The 18,035-nt window shown below is 33.7% G+C and overlaps 1 protein-coding gene across 1 annotated transcript in view; it reads left to right on the top strand.

The window, feature by feature from the left end:
* Positions 1-18,035, top strand: part of Galntl6 (polypeptide N-acetylgalactosaminyltransferase like 6) — a 1,152,292-nt gene that overhangs the window by 95,744 nt on the left and 1,038,513 nt on the right. The window lies entirely within an intron of this gene.

Here is an 18,035-nt window from a genome sequence, read left to right on the forward strand (position 1 = left end):
ATTGTCCTTTTACAAATATATTTAGAGAATTCATCATTAATGAATAATCATGTTATTAATAACAAAACCCACATTGATAATTTTTTATTTTAATGAAAAATTCCTTAACAATATTCAAAGCCAACCATTTGCAATACATTACAAAATGTCTCTTAAAAATCAAAATAAAGAAAAATTTTCCATTTGTATAAAAAAGGGAGAAATTTTAAATTATATGCAAGGAAATAGATGAACTTGACTTTCCCCACCCATATTAGTTGCTGCTGTCAGTGAAGCAGCATCTTTGCAAAGACATTAAGTTGTAATGAAAATCAGACTTTTCTATTTTATATGATTCAATTAATTAAATACTGCATGGTTGAAAAAGTATGAATTTAGCATACTAAAAAAGCTAACATACTTAGGCATTATATTCCTGTATAAATGGTTTGGCTTTTTTATTTTTTAAGCCATTAAAAATTCAAATTGAAGAATGCATATTAATTATGGCCTTTGGAGTGACTGAAGTGCTTAAAATGATGCAATTCTGTTATAGTTCCATTGCTCTTCTTAGAAAGTATTTTCAAGTATATAAAATGAAAAGTAAGTAATAAAAAAGAAGAAAATACAATCATAAAATCATGGTAGTTCTCGGGCTGTAATGATAACTCACACATAATAGAAGTAAATAGTAATAGTCAAAACACCTTTACTACAGCTAGTTAGCAATAATTGTACAAGAAAACTTTCTCTGATATTTTCTGATAATTCCATGTGAAAGATCTACATTTTAGGAATAAAAAGAATTATTTTACATTCATTGAGTACAATAAACAATATCAAACAGGAACAATAAAAAAGCAGAGAATAACTTTAATAAAATTTACAAAATAAAATGTAAACCAAATATTTAATACTAAACAGACAATTTATGTATTTATAAAAGCCGTTATCCTCAACATACTAACTACTAGAAAAGTGAAATTAATAAGAAAAGTATAAAGAGTTAGTTGTAGAGATTTACATTAATTCTTTTCTTTTTCTTGGTAACGGGGATCGAACTCAGGTCCTTGCACTTGTGAGGGAGGCGGCGAAACCACGGAGCTAAATCCTTGGCACTACATTAATTCTTTTTCTTATACAATTTGAATATTTATGCATATTACTTATTTAATTTTATTCTATTTAAAACAGCACTATTACTCTTCAAAGAAGACACAAAAATTAAAATATCCCAAAATTTAGGGTAAGGTTTTTTTAGCCAGATATTCAAAATTTAATAGCAAGACAGATCTACAAAAATTTTTGTTTCATTTCGACTCAGTTTCTTTTAGTGTTATATGGAGTATTCACAATATTATCATTATACTGTGAAATCTACTTGATCATATTTTTTCAACCTTGACTTACTTTTTTTATGTGATCTGCTATAATTCTTAATTTTAAACCTAAAATCTAAAGCCTACCCATACTCACAAGAATCATTTTGGCCATAGTTAATATTTCGATATAACAGAAGTTTATTTTCATATTTATATTTATCTATCTGGATATTTATATATTTAATATTTATATTTTATTTGCTCCATAAAGAAAGAGAAAATTGGTAGAGGATTAATACATATTTTAAAAGATCAAAAATTAAAATATGAAGTGGATCTTATAATTAAGTTGTTTTAAAGGGAATATTCCACTGAAATGTATGTTTGTGTATCTCTTTAATCCATTATTTTAACTTGTTTATTGCCATGGCAAGTCATTTTCAGTGACTTTTGAGCACAGAAAGACAAGAGACTCCAGCTTTACTCCCACTTGGCATTAACTAGGATGTTTCTTTTCAGTCTATGTAAATAAATCCATGCAGCTCTACATACTTTTCCACAGTTGATTTCCTTTGTTGCCCCTTATCCAGGTTACACCTCCTGGAGATGACTGTCCTGCACATCGAGGTAGAGCAGGACCTCAAAATTGTTCTGGGCTCCCTCTGACTGTACAGTACTGAACACAGCAAAAGAAAGAATAATGGCTCCAAGCAAAACTTTGTATCTTTTGTTTTTCATCTTAATTTATAAATTTACATTCTAAAGGAAACTGGCTCATCTATCCCAAGGGCACCAACATTTTACACCCAAGAATTTTGTTATTACACCCTTTTCTGAGATGTGTTATGTGGATACCTCTACCACAAGAATTAAAGTTAGTAAAATGTTTTTAAGACAAAAGGGATTCTATATATAGTTCACCTTTTACTAGCTTAGTGTTACTAAAAAGTAAGTAGTTCATTTTTTCACTGAAATTCCAAAGATCAGAAAGTAGATTTTACCATAGATTATTGAAAACGGGTGCTATGAAGTTCAGATTTGACTTTTCCCAGTGCACTTGGCTCCTGAGATTTTATATACTTTTTAAATTTGTAAACTCAGGCCGGGGATATAGCTCAGTGGTTCTGGCGCCTGGCGCTCAAGCGCAAGGTCCTGAGTTCAATCCCAGTTACCAAAAATAAATAAATAAATAAATAAATAGATAAATAAATAAATAAATTTGTAAACTCCTTGGTTCCTGATACTAGTTGCGCACATTGTAATTGATAACTATAATAATATGTTATGGGAAAAATATAAAGCAAATGAAGATTCTGTTCCTTAAATTATAGCCATTAAGGTAGGCTGGGCAAAGAAACATATATGAAGACGAAGTAAGAAACAATAGTTTAAGAATTTTACACTAACATTTTATAGTTGAGGTAAGTTAATTTTTGAATATTAAATTGGATATTAAACATATATTAACTAAGTACTTAATTTAGGGAGTTATGGCTTGGAAATTTCAATGAGATGCTGAACTAAAACAAAATAATTTGTAGATTCATTTGTATTTTTAAGTTTTCCACTTTGTATAAAAGCTGCTGTATTTCTATTAAAATTACAATATTCCTTTTGAAAGGGAAGAGGTGCTCAGAGCTTCATTCTGGAAATGCTATTTGTGCAGAACAGTAACTTCAAAAGCTTATATATTCTTTCATCTGAACTGTTGGAAATGCAGTGGAATGAATCATTCTCCTTGAATGATGAAAGTATCAAGAATATAGGTGCTTTAAGACATGAGTTTGACCTGTAGTCTGGCTTTTATCTTATTAAATCTTTGCTATGTTTTTTACTACTGATTCTCTTTAATATTTTAGACACAGAACTTAAGCCTCAAGACAAAATTTTACATAAGTGAATTTATTTAGCCCCTCTGCATATGTATTTTGAAGGTATTTTTATTTCCGAACTTTTTACTTGGGCACTACTTTAGGGGAAAGCTGAGTTTCATTTTTATTTTTAAGTGCAATGAATTATGTGTTCTGGATTTATAATTCAGTTTCTTATTTTCTTGGTATAAAGGCACTTTTGTTATTGACCCAGCGGCTCTCACATATTCACTCGACATCCCTGCCCTTTCAAAATCTCCAAAAAACTCTTGGCCATGGCTTTGGGTGAAAGAATGAAAGAAAATCTCCTTTCTACCCCAACTGTCCAGGGAGAGTTTGATGATTCTGATACATGTACTTACAAGAAAGACAGATAATTAATGTGGGAGGTCAGAGAATTTGCACAAAGCGTATCTACCCCTTGCCTTTCACCATGGCCTTTGGTCTTTACATTCTTATGATTTGCATTTCTGGCCCACAGTTTCCACATGAGTTTATCACAGTTCTGTCCCCCGAAGTAATTTTCTAAGAGAGATTTGTGAAAAAACTAGTTGCAAATTCTATAGATGCTAGAATATTAAATATTATGGTACTCTGGTATACCAGATATGCCCGTAACAAAACCCACCCACCAGAATGTGGGGATCCAGAACTTAGCCAAATGAAATTGAAGAAGCTGAACTTTGCAGATTCACATTCAAAGGCCAAACCTGCTAATTTCCTGATAATTTTAAAAGACTTTCAACTATAGTTGTTTCCATTAAAAAATCCTTATGAAAGAACATTCATAACAGTGAAACTATGTAAACTACATGAATACTCTATTTAATGAGGAACTTTTATTAACTTGAATAGTATTAGTATTAGTATTTCATAGGGATCTAATGATACATCTAAGCCCAAGATAGATTTGGAGTTTTTGAGATAGCTATTACTCGCTATTTCTTTTCTGAGTTATTACTTAGTCATCCTTTTCCTCCATCGTAACCAAATAGCTTCCTATCTGGGGCATGGTCATATTTTCTTTATTTTATGGTTAACAAAAGATTTAGAAATCCTGAATTTTAAAAATTTCTACATTAAATAACATCTTTTAATCATTGAACTCACAGGTAATCCAATTATAATCAGAAAGTTTCTTATATCCTTAAACGTAGAAACAGTCTAAACAAGTACAACTTCTTACATGGTTTCAGTGTATTGATGGCATCATATGCAGATGGTCTACTGTGCCTATACTCATGAGAGATAGATCATAGACACCCAAGTTTGTTAACCCAAGTTCTGTCAGTATTTGCTTTTGTGATTCCTCCAACCTTGTGTCATCATATGCAGCCAAACTTTTTCTTGAGGATATGTTGTTTTGTATGTTCAAACTTCTGTCAAGTCATTGCTAGGATTCACTGGTCTCTTCGAGATATTTTCATATGTGCTTTGTTGTACTGATTCTCAAACAATAGTTTTAAACCTCATGTTCCGGCTTCATGAGTCTAAATTGTGCTTATGGGATAAAACAAAATAGATCTGAGATACAATGAAATTGAGTCAAACCTATAGTCAAGGGATACATATTACACTGAATTTTATTATGATAGACAGAGGTCCAACCCAGATTGACTGGAGGAAAAATCTAATTCCATAATTCTAACACACTGTGGCAATTATTTAGGCACCACGTGATAGCAAATGTTTAAATTGCGATGTCAAAATCTGTTTCTAGGAGTAATTGGAGCCCTTTGTGCAAGATGGTGAAAAATATAAAAGATGCAGCCACTGTGGAAAAAGAAAGCTCCTCAAAAAATTAAAAATATAATTCTGAAGTATACAACCTACAAATAAACTTTAAAGCATTAGGCTAAGTGAAATAATTCATTCACAGAAATACAAATAACATATAATTCCAGTTATATTAAATATGTAAAATAGACAAATTTATAAAAGGGAGAGGTATAGTAATTTACTAATCTATGGCCATAAAGTTACATTCATGCAAGAATAAACTTTAAAGATCTTCTCTTGAGCGTTATATCTATAATCAACAAAAGTGTGCTTCACAATTTGAAAATATGTCCTTTTAACTGTTTAAGCTCTGATACAGTGGTTAGTTTTAGTCCCATAAAAGTTGTCTTGCTTTTTCATTCCCTCCCCTCCCCTCCCTTCCCCTCCCTTCCCCTCCCCTTCTACCCTCTCCTCTCCTCTTCTCTTCTTCCTCCCTCCCTTCCTTCCTTCTTTCCTCTGGAACAAAAACACTTTAATGGAAAAGTTAGAGGGAATATAGAAAAGGACTCCTGCTTAGGTATCTAGAGGGGCACATTCTGATACAAGGATTCTGCCTTTCCTGCTCACAAAGGCCAGAGGCCAGCTTTTAAGGATTAGCTCATGGGCTCAGGTCTCTTTGATCATTATCTCCATTCTGGTGTCATTGTTCTGAAAGCATTACAGCTGAGGGATCATTTCCTTCCCAGGAAATTGATAATTGATAAATATTGAGACATACCAATTGCTAGGATTTTTTTCTGACTTTTTATGTATGTTTGAAAAAAGAATTTAACCTGTGTAATAAATTAGAGAGTGAATCTTTGCTACTAGGCCTTGATGGTATTTCACCTCCTAAGAACTCAGGCTGCCCAACTAATAAATATGTTTATCATCAAATGCATCTGTTAAGGGCCTCATGAAATACAAGAAGGCAATATTCTTTCTTGCTTTTCTCGACATGACTGCTTTTAGATTGATACATTAGTTAAGTTATATGTTTAATTGTTAATTCTGATTCTACATCTGAATCCCCTTTCTTTGATTGCTCTAGAATAATTTGAAGAGGCCAAGAGTCTACATCTCCTGGTCTTTGCACATGGCCATGAGAACAGATTAAACAAATTAATCAAAATTCAGTCCATTGAAAATTGTTTGTGTAATTTTATTATTTATTATTCTCATTTCCTTACTGTTTAATATTTTTAAATGCAAATTCTTCAGAGAAATATACCTGTGTCACATTTCAAAGAATGATATTAGATTAGCCATAAAATCATATGTAATATTTTCACTATTATTTATCTTCTCAAAGCACATAATCATCTTCATTATTTATTCAAAACCTCAAGTTAGTTTATTGTTAATATTATAATTATTATTTAAGGATCTGTGAGACTAGAATCATATATAGCATAAAGGAATTACACAAAAATACATAGTTTTGTGTAGACAGAAGATGGAAAGGTAGAACAAATATAGTTCAACTAATAAGTAGATGTACAGAAACACCAAGTTTAAAATGTTAGTGATAATATAATCTTTGAAACAATTTCGATTTTTTATGAATGATATTTTTAATAATTCTTTTTCTTGGCTATTGCTTAGGGTAAAGTTTGCCTTGGGTTTCTAAAGAGCATACCATAGCACCATGTGAGTGAAATAGTCTTCTTATGGTGTTGCTGCTATGAGATAAGGTGGATTTTCACTTTGATATCATCACCATGGAGCTGTGGCTTTTTTGACTTTGGTATTTTTAAAATGCTGACAGGAAATTATAACTTGCTAGCTATTTACTGCTCTTGTGCCTTTAGGTACCAGGACAGTAGTGAGTTTTCTACTGTTTTTTTAATGTTTTATTTACTTTTGTTTTTAACAAATTTTGCAAACAATTAGAATTATTCGAATTCACTTTGAGGAATGTTTATCTAGTTTACTTAATATCAGAAACAGAGTATTACTATAGGGCAATCTAAATCTGTTAAATACTTAAAGAAGTTTACTTAACTAGGATTTTTTAAAATAAAACTAACAAAAGTATTGGCGGTAAATAATTCTTATTTTTTGAAAATTACTGTGGCTATAATTACGGTGTCTTAGATTGTAGCACTGGATAGAGTGGGCAAAATAATCATTTCTATTTCCTCTAGGGATACAGGAGAAAAAATACATTTTTTAGATACATTGTTCGTCAAATAGTGATGACTGCTACGAAAAGAATAATAATAAATACAGGAAGCTGATACAGATTTACAAAGCCTAGGAAGGGAAAAGTGCAGTTTTGTGTAAGAGGGAACCATGAGAAGACTGCTGAGAAGGTGACATTTGTGTCAAAGTTTTAGGAAACAGATGGAGACAGATATACAGCAAATACCAAAACTCCAAGGTGAGGGTAGTCTTTGGGGAAGAACAGTGAAGTGAAGTGATTGGGAATTTAGAGTATTTAGATAACAGATCAATTAGTGTGATAGATCAATGTGAAATATTTCAGGCCACATATCACTATCTTGATAGAAGTTTTTATGTATCTATGCTATCCTTTATGGCGTCTGAGTTCCACAATGGCATGTTAGATTCTGTTTATTCTTGTATCATCAAAGGGCTACACAGTTCATATTACCTGGAAGATGTTCTGTTGACTTAAAACCAGAGTTGGATCTGGAAAGGTATGAGCTTCAGTGTTCAAGGGGAGGTCAAAAAGCACAGTGAATATTTAAATTTTAAAAATATCACAGTAAAAGACATGAGGGGGAATGTTTTGAGTTTTTAAGGGTTCTTTTAAGTAATATTTTTTTATTTTAAATATTCACCATTTTTTATTACCCCAAACTGACCAAATCTTTATGATAATTTCTGTCATATAAAATCATTATGTTGTGATGTCATTCACTTTATTCATGGATCTGGCACTGTTAGACTTCTGGCTCTTCCTCGAGGTCAAAATGACCAGGAAAAAAAAAAATTTTTTTGAATTGATTCAGGTCATCAAGGCAGCCAGGACAGCACAACTAAAGAGACTCACAGAAGAGGACTTCCAGAACTGCTTCAGAGAGTTGTAAGAATGGTGGAATGTGTGTCTGAAGTGAGTCGGGATATATATAGAGATACAAATGGCAATGTGTATTTTACACAACTGATATTCTGTATTTGTTCCATGAACATCTCTCTTTCTGCCTTTGTATGAAAGTGATGCTTTCCATTGTAGATGTATAAATGGACTGATTAACATTCATTTTAAGAAATAGCAGCAGTACTGTATTCCAAACAGGTTCCTTTTTTCAGTCATTGACTACTTACATTAACTAATGGCATTGTGGGCACCAGCCTCTGTTTCCTCATGTCATTCACTGGATGGAATTAGCAATAGTTAAGTACCTAGAATGAAAGTGCTTTATTGTAATGGAAGGAGAAATCTTTGATAGATAAGCAAATATTTTCCAGTAAACAGTCATGATTGCTCTTTGTAGTTTCAGAATTTATTCTTCATTTGTACTAGTTAATTTAAACTGAACCTTCTCCATTACATTTTTTGAATGACTCCCCCTACTTGTACCCACATATGTGTGTTGGGGATTCTTAAATTCAGGCATGTGGCAGAGATGCTATATCTCCTCCAACAAACTTCTGCTTCATTTTGGAATTTTATATTTTTCTCTTGTTCATCATACTAAGTTTCAAGCATATCTCTTTCCCTTCTACCCATGCATTCAGAAACAGTCTATTGTGGTGTAAGCTGATGATCCGACTTGAAGATATGTGATATTTGCCTCAGTTTTCTTATCTATAAATAATATGCAAACTTCATACACATAGACTTGTATAGTCTTCCACTGAAATCAATGCATAAATGCAGTTCATGAGATATGAAGAATTGAAATATTAAACAATACTTAACATTAACTAATGTGAAAACAGTCTGCTTTCTCAAGAAAAGCCTGTAGCAAAATTTCCCTAGTTTTATTTCTGAATTTATAATTTTATGCATATCTTTGATATAATGTAGCTATAGATATATAGGTATATAGATATAGATAGATTAAAACATTTCACATCAAAAACAGAGGTAAAAAGGAATATGCGATGAGATGGAGAGATTTACCTGATGCAGCCTTTGATTTGGCCAAGGCAAGCTTTTTTTTTTTTATTGAATTTTTTTATTGGTACATTGTAGGTATACAACACAATTAACATTTCTCATTGGGAATTGTACCTTTACATAATGCATCTTGGTTCTTATTTTCCCCATTCCTAGCCCTCCCTTCATGCCCTCCACCCTTCCCTATTTACAAAGACTTTATTTCCATTTTTTTCCATTTCTCATCATTTTTCCTTTCCATTCTTTCCTTTCCCCTAGCCCTTCCACTACCCCTACCCCTTTGGACCTTTTCTTCCTATTTTACATTATCGATTATTCATTCTAATCATTGCTACATTTTAGGTATACAATATAATGACATTCATCATTGGAAATTTGCACCTTTACATAGTCTCTTTTGGTTCTTATTTTTCACCCTTGCCCAGCCCTCCCTTCAACCCCTCCATTCCTCCCTATTTACAAAGATTTTGTTCCTATTTTTCCATTTTCTCATATTAATCCCATTCCCTTCTATCCTTTCCTCTAGCCCTCCCACTTCCTTCCCCTTTGCTCCTTTTCTTCCTATTTCACATTACCTATTATACATTTAGTCCTTATTTACACTTTCAGTTTCTCACACCAGAGAAACTATTCCGAATTTATTCATGTGTGTCCTATTTATTTCACTTAAAAGTATCGCATCAATGTGCATTCACTTAGCTATAAATGTCTCTAATTTCTCATTTTTTATGGCCGAGTAGTACTCCATTTTATTAAAAAAACACATTTTCTTTATCCAGTTTCCAGTTGATGGGCATTTGGACTATTTCTAAGTTTTAGCTATTACAAACTGTGCTGCTATGAACATGGGTGCACATATATCACTGTGGTATGATTCTTTTAATTCTTTGGGGAAGATCCCCAGCAGGGGAATAGCTGGGTCAAATGGGACTTCCAGTCCTACTTCTTTGAGGTATCTCGATACTGATTTCCAGAGTGGTTGCATCAGTCTACACTCCCACCAGCAGTGGAGCAGGGTTCCTCTTTCCGCACAGCCTCACCACCATTTGTTATTGGTTGATTTCATGATAGCAGCCATTCTTTCTGGAGGGAGGTGGAATCTCAGCGTTGTTTTCATTTGCATCTCTCCAATGACCAGTGATGTTGAACATTTTTTCATGTATTTATTTGCTATTTCTACTTCTTTGTCTGAGAAATGTCTGTTCATTTCAGATGCCCATTTTCAGATTGGGTCTTTAAATTTGGGAGGTCTGATCTTTTTAAGTTCTTTATAGATTCGAGATAGTAGACCTTTGTCTGAAGAAGAGCAGGTGAAGATTATTTCCCACATTGCGGGTTGTCTCTTTACACTGCTGGTGGTTTCTCTTGCTGTGCAGAAGCCTTTTAATAAGAAGAGATCCCACTTGTTGATTGTTTGTGCTAGTTCACGGCCAACTGAGGTTTTGTTCATAAAATCTTTTCCTACACCAATGTCTTCAAGAGTTCTACCTAACCTCTGTTCCAACTGGTTCAGAGTTTCTATTTTAATATTTAGATCTTTAATCCATTTTGATTTTAGTTTAGTGCATGGTGAGAAATACAGGTCTAGTTTTAATCTTTGGCAAGTTGAAGCCCAATTTTTCCAGCACCATTTATTAAAGAGGCTATCTTTCCTCCAGTGAGGGTATTTGGCTCCTTTGTCAATGATGAGATGGCTGAGTGTCTCTGGCTTTGTTTCTACATCTTCTAATCTTTTCCACTGGTCCTCAGGTCTGTTTCTTTGACAGTACCATGCTGTTTTTATCACAGTAGCTTTGTAGTAGAGTTGCAGGTTGGGGACTGTGATAGCCCCTGCCATGCCTCTGTTACCTAGAATTACTTTTGCTATTCTGGGTCTCTTCTTGTTCCAAATGAATTTTTGGATTGTTTTCTCAAGGTCTATGAAGTATGCTGCTGGGATCTCAATTGGGATTGCATTGAATCTATATAGCAGTTTTGGAAGTATGGCCATTTTCACTATATTAATCCTTCCTACCCAGAAGCAGGCAATGTCTGTCCATTTTCTGATATCATCTTCAATCTCTCTTTTCAGAGTGCCATAGTTTACAGTGAAGAGGTCTTTGATTTCTTTCATTAGGATGATCCCTAGGTATTTCAGTTTTTTGGATGCTATTGTGAAAGGAATTATTTGCCCTATTTCTCTCTCAGTGAGTCTGTCACTGGTGTAGAGGAAAGCTACTAATATTTGTGTGTTGACCTTGTAACCAGCTACTTGACTGAATTTGGTTATTAAGTCTAGAAGACTTTTGGTGGAGTTCTTGGGGTCTTCTATATATAGAGTATCATGTCATCTGCAAATAATGACAATTTGACTTCTTCATTACCTATCTTTATTCCTTTTATTTCTTTCTCTTATCTAATTGCCGTGGCTAATGTTTTGAGAACTATATTGAACAAGAGTGGTGATAGTGGACATCCTTGTCTTGTTCCTGATTTTAGTGTGAAGGATTTCAGTTTTTGACCATTTAGTATGATATTGGCTCTTGGTTTTTCATAGATGGCTTCTATCACTTTGAGGTAGAGACTATCTATTCCAATTTTTTGTAGGGTTTTTATCATAAATGCATGTTGGATTTGGTCAAATGCTTTTTCTGCATCTATAGAGATAATCATATGTATTCTGTCCTTGGCTCTATTGATATAGTGTATTACATTGATTGATTTTCATGTATTGAACCATCCCTGCATCCCTGGGATGAATCCCACTTGATCAGAGTGTATGATCTTCTTGATGATCTTCTGCATTCAGCTTGCCATTATCTTATTAAGGATTTTTGCATCTATGTTCATTAGCAAGATTGACCTATAGTTCTCTTTTTCAGTTGGGTCTCTCTCTGCTTTGGGGATCAAGGTGAGGCTTACTTCCAGGAATGAATTTGGGAGTATTGCTTCCCTTTCAATTTCATTGAAGAGTTTAAACAGTAGTGGCACCAGTTCCTCTCTAAATGTCTTGTAGAATTCACCAGTGAAGCCATCAGGGCCCGGGATTTTCTTAGTTGATAAGTTTTTAATTACATTTTCAATTTCATTGGTTGATATTGGGTTGTTCAGAAGTTTTAGGTCTTCTTCATTCAACTTTGGTAATTCATATGTATCTAGGAATCTGTCCATTTCTTCTGTTTGTCCATCTTATTGATGTATAGGCTCTGGAAGTAGGTATTGATGATCCTCTGGATTTCTGCTGGGTCTGTTGTAATTTCACCCTTTTCATCCCTAATTGGATGTATTTGGCCCTTTTCTTTCCTTTTTCTGATAAGGTTGGCTAAAGGTTTGTCAATTTTGTTGATTCTTTCAAAGAACCAACTCTTGGCTTCATTGATTTTTTTGTATCATTCTCTTAGTCTCCATTGCATTGATTTCTCCTCTGATCTTACAATTTCCTCCCTTGTATGAGCTTTGGGGTTGTCCTGCTCTTCTTTTTCTAGAAGCTTGAGGTTCAGCATCAGGTTGTTCAGTTGGGCTCATTCTGTTTTCCTAATATGCATATTCACTGCTATGAATTTCCCTCGTAAGACTGCTTTCATTGTGTCCCATAGATTCTGATATGTTGTATTGTCATTGTCATTTAATTGAAGGAACTGTCTGATTTTTTCTTTAATTTCCTCTGTGACCCATTGATTATTCAGAAGTGTGTTGTTCAATTTCCATGTGTTTATGAAATTTTTCCAGTTTCTTTTGCTATGGATCTCCAATTTCATCACACTATGGTCTGATAATATACAGAGGATAACTTCAATTCCTTTGCACTTACTTAAATATGTTCTATGAGTGAATATGTAGTCTCTTTTGGAGAATGACCCATGTGCAGCTAAGAAGAATGTGTATTCTGATTTTGTGGGGTGGAATACTCTGTAAACATCGGTTAAGTTCATTTGTTCAAGAGTTCAATTGAGTTCTAGTATTTCATTACTTATTTTTAGTCTAGTTGATCTATCTATTTGTGACAGTGGGCTGTTGAGGTCCCCCACTACAATTGTATTAGTGCATATATGACTTTTCATGTCCATTAGTATTTGTTTTATATAGTTGGCTGTACTAGTGTTTGGCACATAGATATTTATGATTGTCATCTCTTCCTCTTGGATTCTTCCCTTTACAAGGATGTAGTGTTCTTCTTCATCTCTCTTAATCAGTGTTGGTTTGAAATCTACTTGATCTGCAAAAAGGATAGCTACTCCTGCTTTTTTTCGGGTTCCTGTCACATGGAGTATTGTTTTCCACCCTTTAACTTTCAGTCTATGAGTTTCCTTTTGAATGAAGTGTGTTTCTTGTATGCAGTATATTGTTGGATTTTGCTTCTTGACCCATTCTGCCAGTCTATTTCTTTTGTTTGGTGAATTAAGACCATTAACATTGATGGTTATAACTGAAACGTATTGATTTGTCATTGCCATGACTTTTTCATTTTGTTGGGTTCTCCCCCTTTACATTTAATTTCTTGTCATGCCAGTTGGGTTCATTCTGCTTTGCTTCCTGGGGTTGTGATCCTCAATGTCTGTTCCTAGAATATTGTGTAACATTCTTTGGAGTGCTGGTTTGGTATTCAGGAAGTTCCTAAGGTGCTCTTTGTCATGAAAGTATCTTCTTTCTCCATCCATTTTGAAAGATAGTTTTGCAGGGTACATCAATCTGGGTTGGAGGCTGTTTTCTTTTAAGGCTTGGAATATGTTACTCCAAGCTCTTCTCAAGGCAAGCTTTTTCACAAGTGCCTGTCAATATGTTTTGTGGTGATATCTGGGTTTATGTCTTTTGTGTAAGCCAGATGAGAAGCACATATTAGAGTAGTCTGTTGGCCCTTATTTCTGCTCAGAGTGCCACAGCAGTGCTATTGTTAAAAACTTCCTAGTAGATTGAGTTCACAGATTTTTCAGCTCTTCCTGTAGGTGGTTATTCGATTATACCTTGCTACTTAAGATTGAGTGGACATCCTCCTGGCTTACATTCTGAAGATAGGTCTAGTCCTGTACAATTTTTTGCAGCATCACTGATTGTATACAAGTAAACAGGTATCCCAAGACAATTTTACTGGTAACACCTCTCCAGTTTAGAGGTACAGATAATTTGAATTTATAGGAAATTATAAATTGCACATGTGATAACATTTTCTAGTTAACTCTCATTATAATGTTAATTTAAAAATTATTTTGTATTTCCAAATGTTAATTATTTCAATTGTATAGATTAGTGTTGAGATTAAGATGATTATATCCATCATGACTTTATATGAACAAAATTGTCAGAGATATTCTGATATTTTGTTTGAGGTTATACAAATTTGAATATTAACGGAACATTATGAAATGATGCAAAGGTGGATGATGAGGAAGAGAGTTGTTCTTTATCCATTCCTTTTATCTAACTTTTCCTAGTACATGCAACATATTATAGCTATTTCTGCTCAGTGTATCATAAGAATATGAATTAAGAATAATAAGTTTTTCTTTAGTGAATGAAGGTGGCAAGTATGCAGTTGAGTAAAACCAAAATGTTCAATTCACATTTATGTGTTGCTAGCTAATGAAATTTGTTCCAAGATGTCTGATTTAATAAAAGTCTAATTTATTGCAGTTCTAAAAACTGTCAGTTTTATTATTGGATGGAAAATGATAGCTGATCCTGCTCTTTCTTTAATTGAATATTTGTTACACTGTATTCTGTTGCATTTAGCAAGAATTATTTTTATAAGTTGTTTGCACATAATACATTGTAGAACTTTGTTTTTCACTTAATAAGCTTGATGCAGAAGAGCATAAATAGAAATAGTTCATAGTGGATACTTCAGTGGAGTTAAAGACACTTTTACATAGGGGAAACAATATTTAGGAAAAACGTGGTTGGATAATTGAAACTACTCCTGCTTCCCTATAATACAAATGGGTAACATAAATACGAATACAGTACTTTCTGTGGCATTTACATTCTATTCTTTTAAGTCACTACTGCATTGTCAAGGTCACTGAAACAATTTTGAAGCTTTGCAAGTAAAGCTTCAATATAAAAGGTTGTACTCGGCTTTTTTTCATGGTCAACAGCAAGAGAGATGAATTGTGCTTGGTAGATACCAGGGGTTGTTTAAAAAAAGGGAGATTATTGACTCTGTTCATTATGAATTGTGAACAGCTGCATAGGGAAGCTGAAAGCCAGTGGGCCTGCTGAGCACCTCTCTGAGACTAAAGCCATTTGAAACCAGACTGGAAGCAGCTGGTGGCTGAGGTGTGTCTAGACAGCAGGGGTCTCTGCATTGCTCTTCAAGAAGCAGGCAAAGAGCATTTATGGAAAGTCATTCCAGAGTTCTTGGCACAGTTTCATAGGCTTATTTCTTTTGTGTGTGTTACTTTAAAAATGAGTGAAGGGAATTAAGACAAAAATATAATAGAATATTTAGAAAATGGAATACAAAAAATATGTCTAAATTTAGAACTGCAAGAAACTTTGTTGACATACTCCAATGCCCTCATTTCATAGCTGAGGACAGAAATGCCCAGAGTGGAAAAGTAAGTCTTTTATGATTGGAAGTTAGAGATCTGGAATTTGTATTTCAAGTTTTCAGTGTCTATATCAATTCTTTTCCCCAATGTGTTAGATTCTTGCTACTGAAAATGTGTGCGGACCAGCAGCTAGAGCATTGACTATTAGTTTACTAGAAATTTATAATTTCAGGATCCTTCATAAATCTTTGAATTATTCTGCATTTTAGCACAACTTCCTATGTGGTATACTTTATGTTAAATCATTAATGAGAATATGTTTATGAGTAATAAATATTTATGAATGATAAAGGAAGAAAATTTAGTACAGAGAATAGGAAAAATCCTTCATGTGGTATAACTTTCATTCTATTATATTGGTAAAGTTAACAATTTGATTTTAAAAGATAAGCTTTATTATTGTAATAACTTCAATTTAGGGTTAAAGAGGAATATTTGTACTTTGCAATAAGGGTGCTTTAGATGTTGTTAGAAAGATCTGGGTTCTATCAAACTTTAATTTCTGAGCCCTAAATGAGTATTTTAATTATTAACTTTCCCAGATGAAGTATAAACAAATATTCATTTTATTTTCTAACTTTTTTTTTACTGTTTTAGATCAGTCATGTCTATAGATAGGAAATAAGTATAATTAAATTCATTGTTATTGACTGATTTATTTCCAAGTCTTCATTGAGTTACAAGAATTTGTACTTTAACAGTGCCATGATTTTATTTCTATAGATTCAGAATATGGAGACCTCTTGGGGGTAAATAGGCTAGCATGTCTCAGAAGAAGAGGTTATACAATTCTAGTTCTTTTTTATTGTTCTTTGAAAGCCTCTTGCTTGGTAAGATGAGATGAATGAGAGAGATTACAGCTCTGTGACTCACTGAAGGTCATACTAATGTACATATATATAAACGAGGGCATTTTAGACAATCCTAAAATAATGGAGAACAGCAAGTACACATTCATTTGGTGAAACTAGGAAGAGCTCTGATTTTTAAAAGACCCTCCTTTTGGATTTTTCACTAACAAAATGTTCATTAAGATGTTGTTAGAAAGAAAAAGCTATGATATCCCAGTTTTATATTAGTGTTTTTCTCCTTTGTGACTAGTGATAGTAAACAATCACTGTTCGTCTGCCTTGTGTCAATGATGGAAAATTCTGAAGCTGAAGTTTGACTTTCCCTATTTTCTGTACCTAACATTTTTTTCCCCTAGAATGTCTGATATATTTCATGAACCAAATCCCGGCAAAACCCCTAGGCCCAGCAGCATCATGGAGTCTCCCAGTGCTCAACAGCAAATGCCATTACCCTCTTCCCTGCAGTGAAGCAGAAGCTCTGTCCCTCTTCCCAAGCTGGTGCCAAGAGTAAAAGCAATAATTTGTTTGAGTAGTGATGCAGAGTGTGCTGCGGGACAAGTTCCAGTCAGATTCGTAACCTGAACTTCAATGATCAGAATCCTAGTGCTATGATTTATGCCTGGATGTGGCCCAGAGCCTCATGCACTCAGTGGCAGGGCTCTTGGAAAGTGACTGAATTATGAGGTCTGTGCTGGCTTGATGTTGGGAGGTGGGGCCAGGTTGTAAGTGGTGGCTGGAGGCAGGACCTGGAAAGAAATTTCTCCTTCCCTGGCTCCTCCCCTCACTCTTTGCTTTCTCAACACTATGCCACGCCCCTCTGTCGGTGTCCTATTGCCTTGGTTCCAGGCAACTATAGACTGAAACGTGAGCCAAAATAAACCTAACTCCTTTAAATTCAAGGTGCCAGGTATTGTGTCAGCTACAAGAAAGTGACTAAGATACCAATGAGGTTAATCAAAGGAACAGTAGAAAGTTTGAAACATGCAGTCTTCTAAGTGTTACTTTTCTACATTTAAAACACATAAATGTGTATCTCAATTTGGCCACATGACAATACAGTCAAGTTATTATTAATATTGTTGTTGATAATGACAGATGTTTAAATAAAACAGAATGCTAGTACACAACAAACTGTATGGTCATGATAAACTGAGTTTTCAGTGTGTTAGAAATGAACTAATAAGGTTTGGGAATATGACTCAGTGGTTTGCCTAGCTTGTACAAAGCCCTGAGTTCAATACCAGTACTGCAAAAAGAAGTAAATAAAAAATTAGTAAAGCTATGCTAACTATGTAGAGTGATGAAATATGGTTATTTTTTACTTTGAAAATACTTGAATGAATCTATCTTTGTGAGAACAAACATAAGTAAAATTTTGAATAACATGCTTCTCTAAGTCTTATGGTTTAATAGCTTAAAAATTCCTGAGTAGGTATCTAGATAAAATTTTACAACTAGGAGAGTTTGCTGTTTTATTGTTTTGGTAAATAAAGAGTAAGGATTTTCAAAACCAATATCTAATTAGGACTTAAGAATGGGAACATGTCAGCCCAAAGGGGGCTTCATATCAAACAGTAAATAAATGAATAATAGTAATAATAATAATAATAATAATAATATAAAAGTAGAATTTG

Source organism: Heterocephalus glaber, unplaced genomic scaffold (assembly GCF_053883595.1).
Source record: "Heterocephalus glaber isolate CG9 unplaced genomic scaffold, H.glaber_assembly_v1.0 deba00001461, whole genome shotgun sequence".
In the NCBI taxonomy this organism is placed as follows: domain Eukaryota; kingdom Metazoa; phylum Chordata; class Mammalia; order Rodentia; family Bathyergidae; genus Heterocephalus; species Heterocephalus glaber.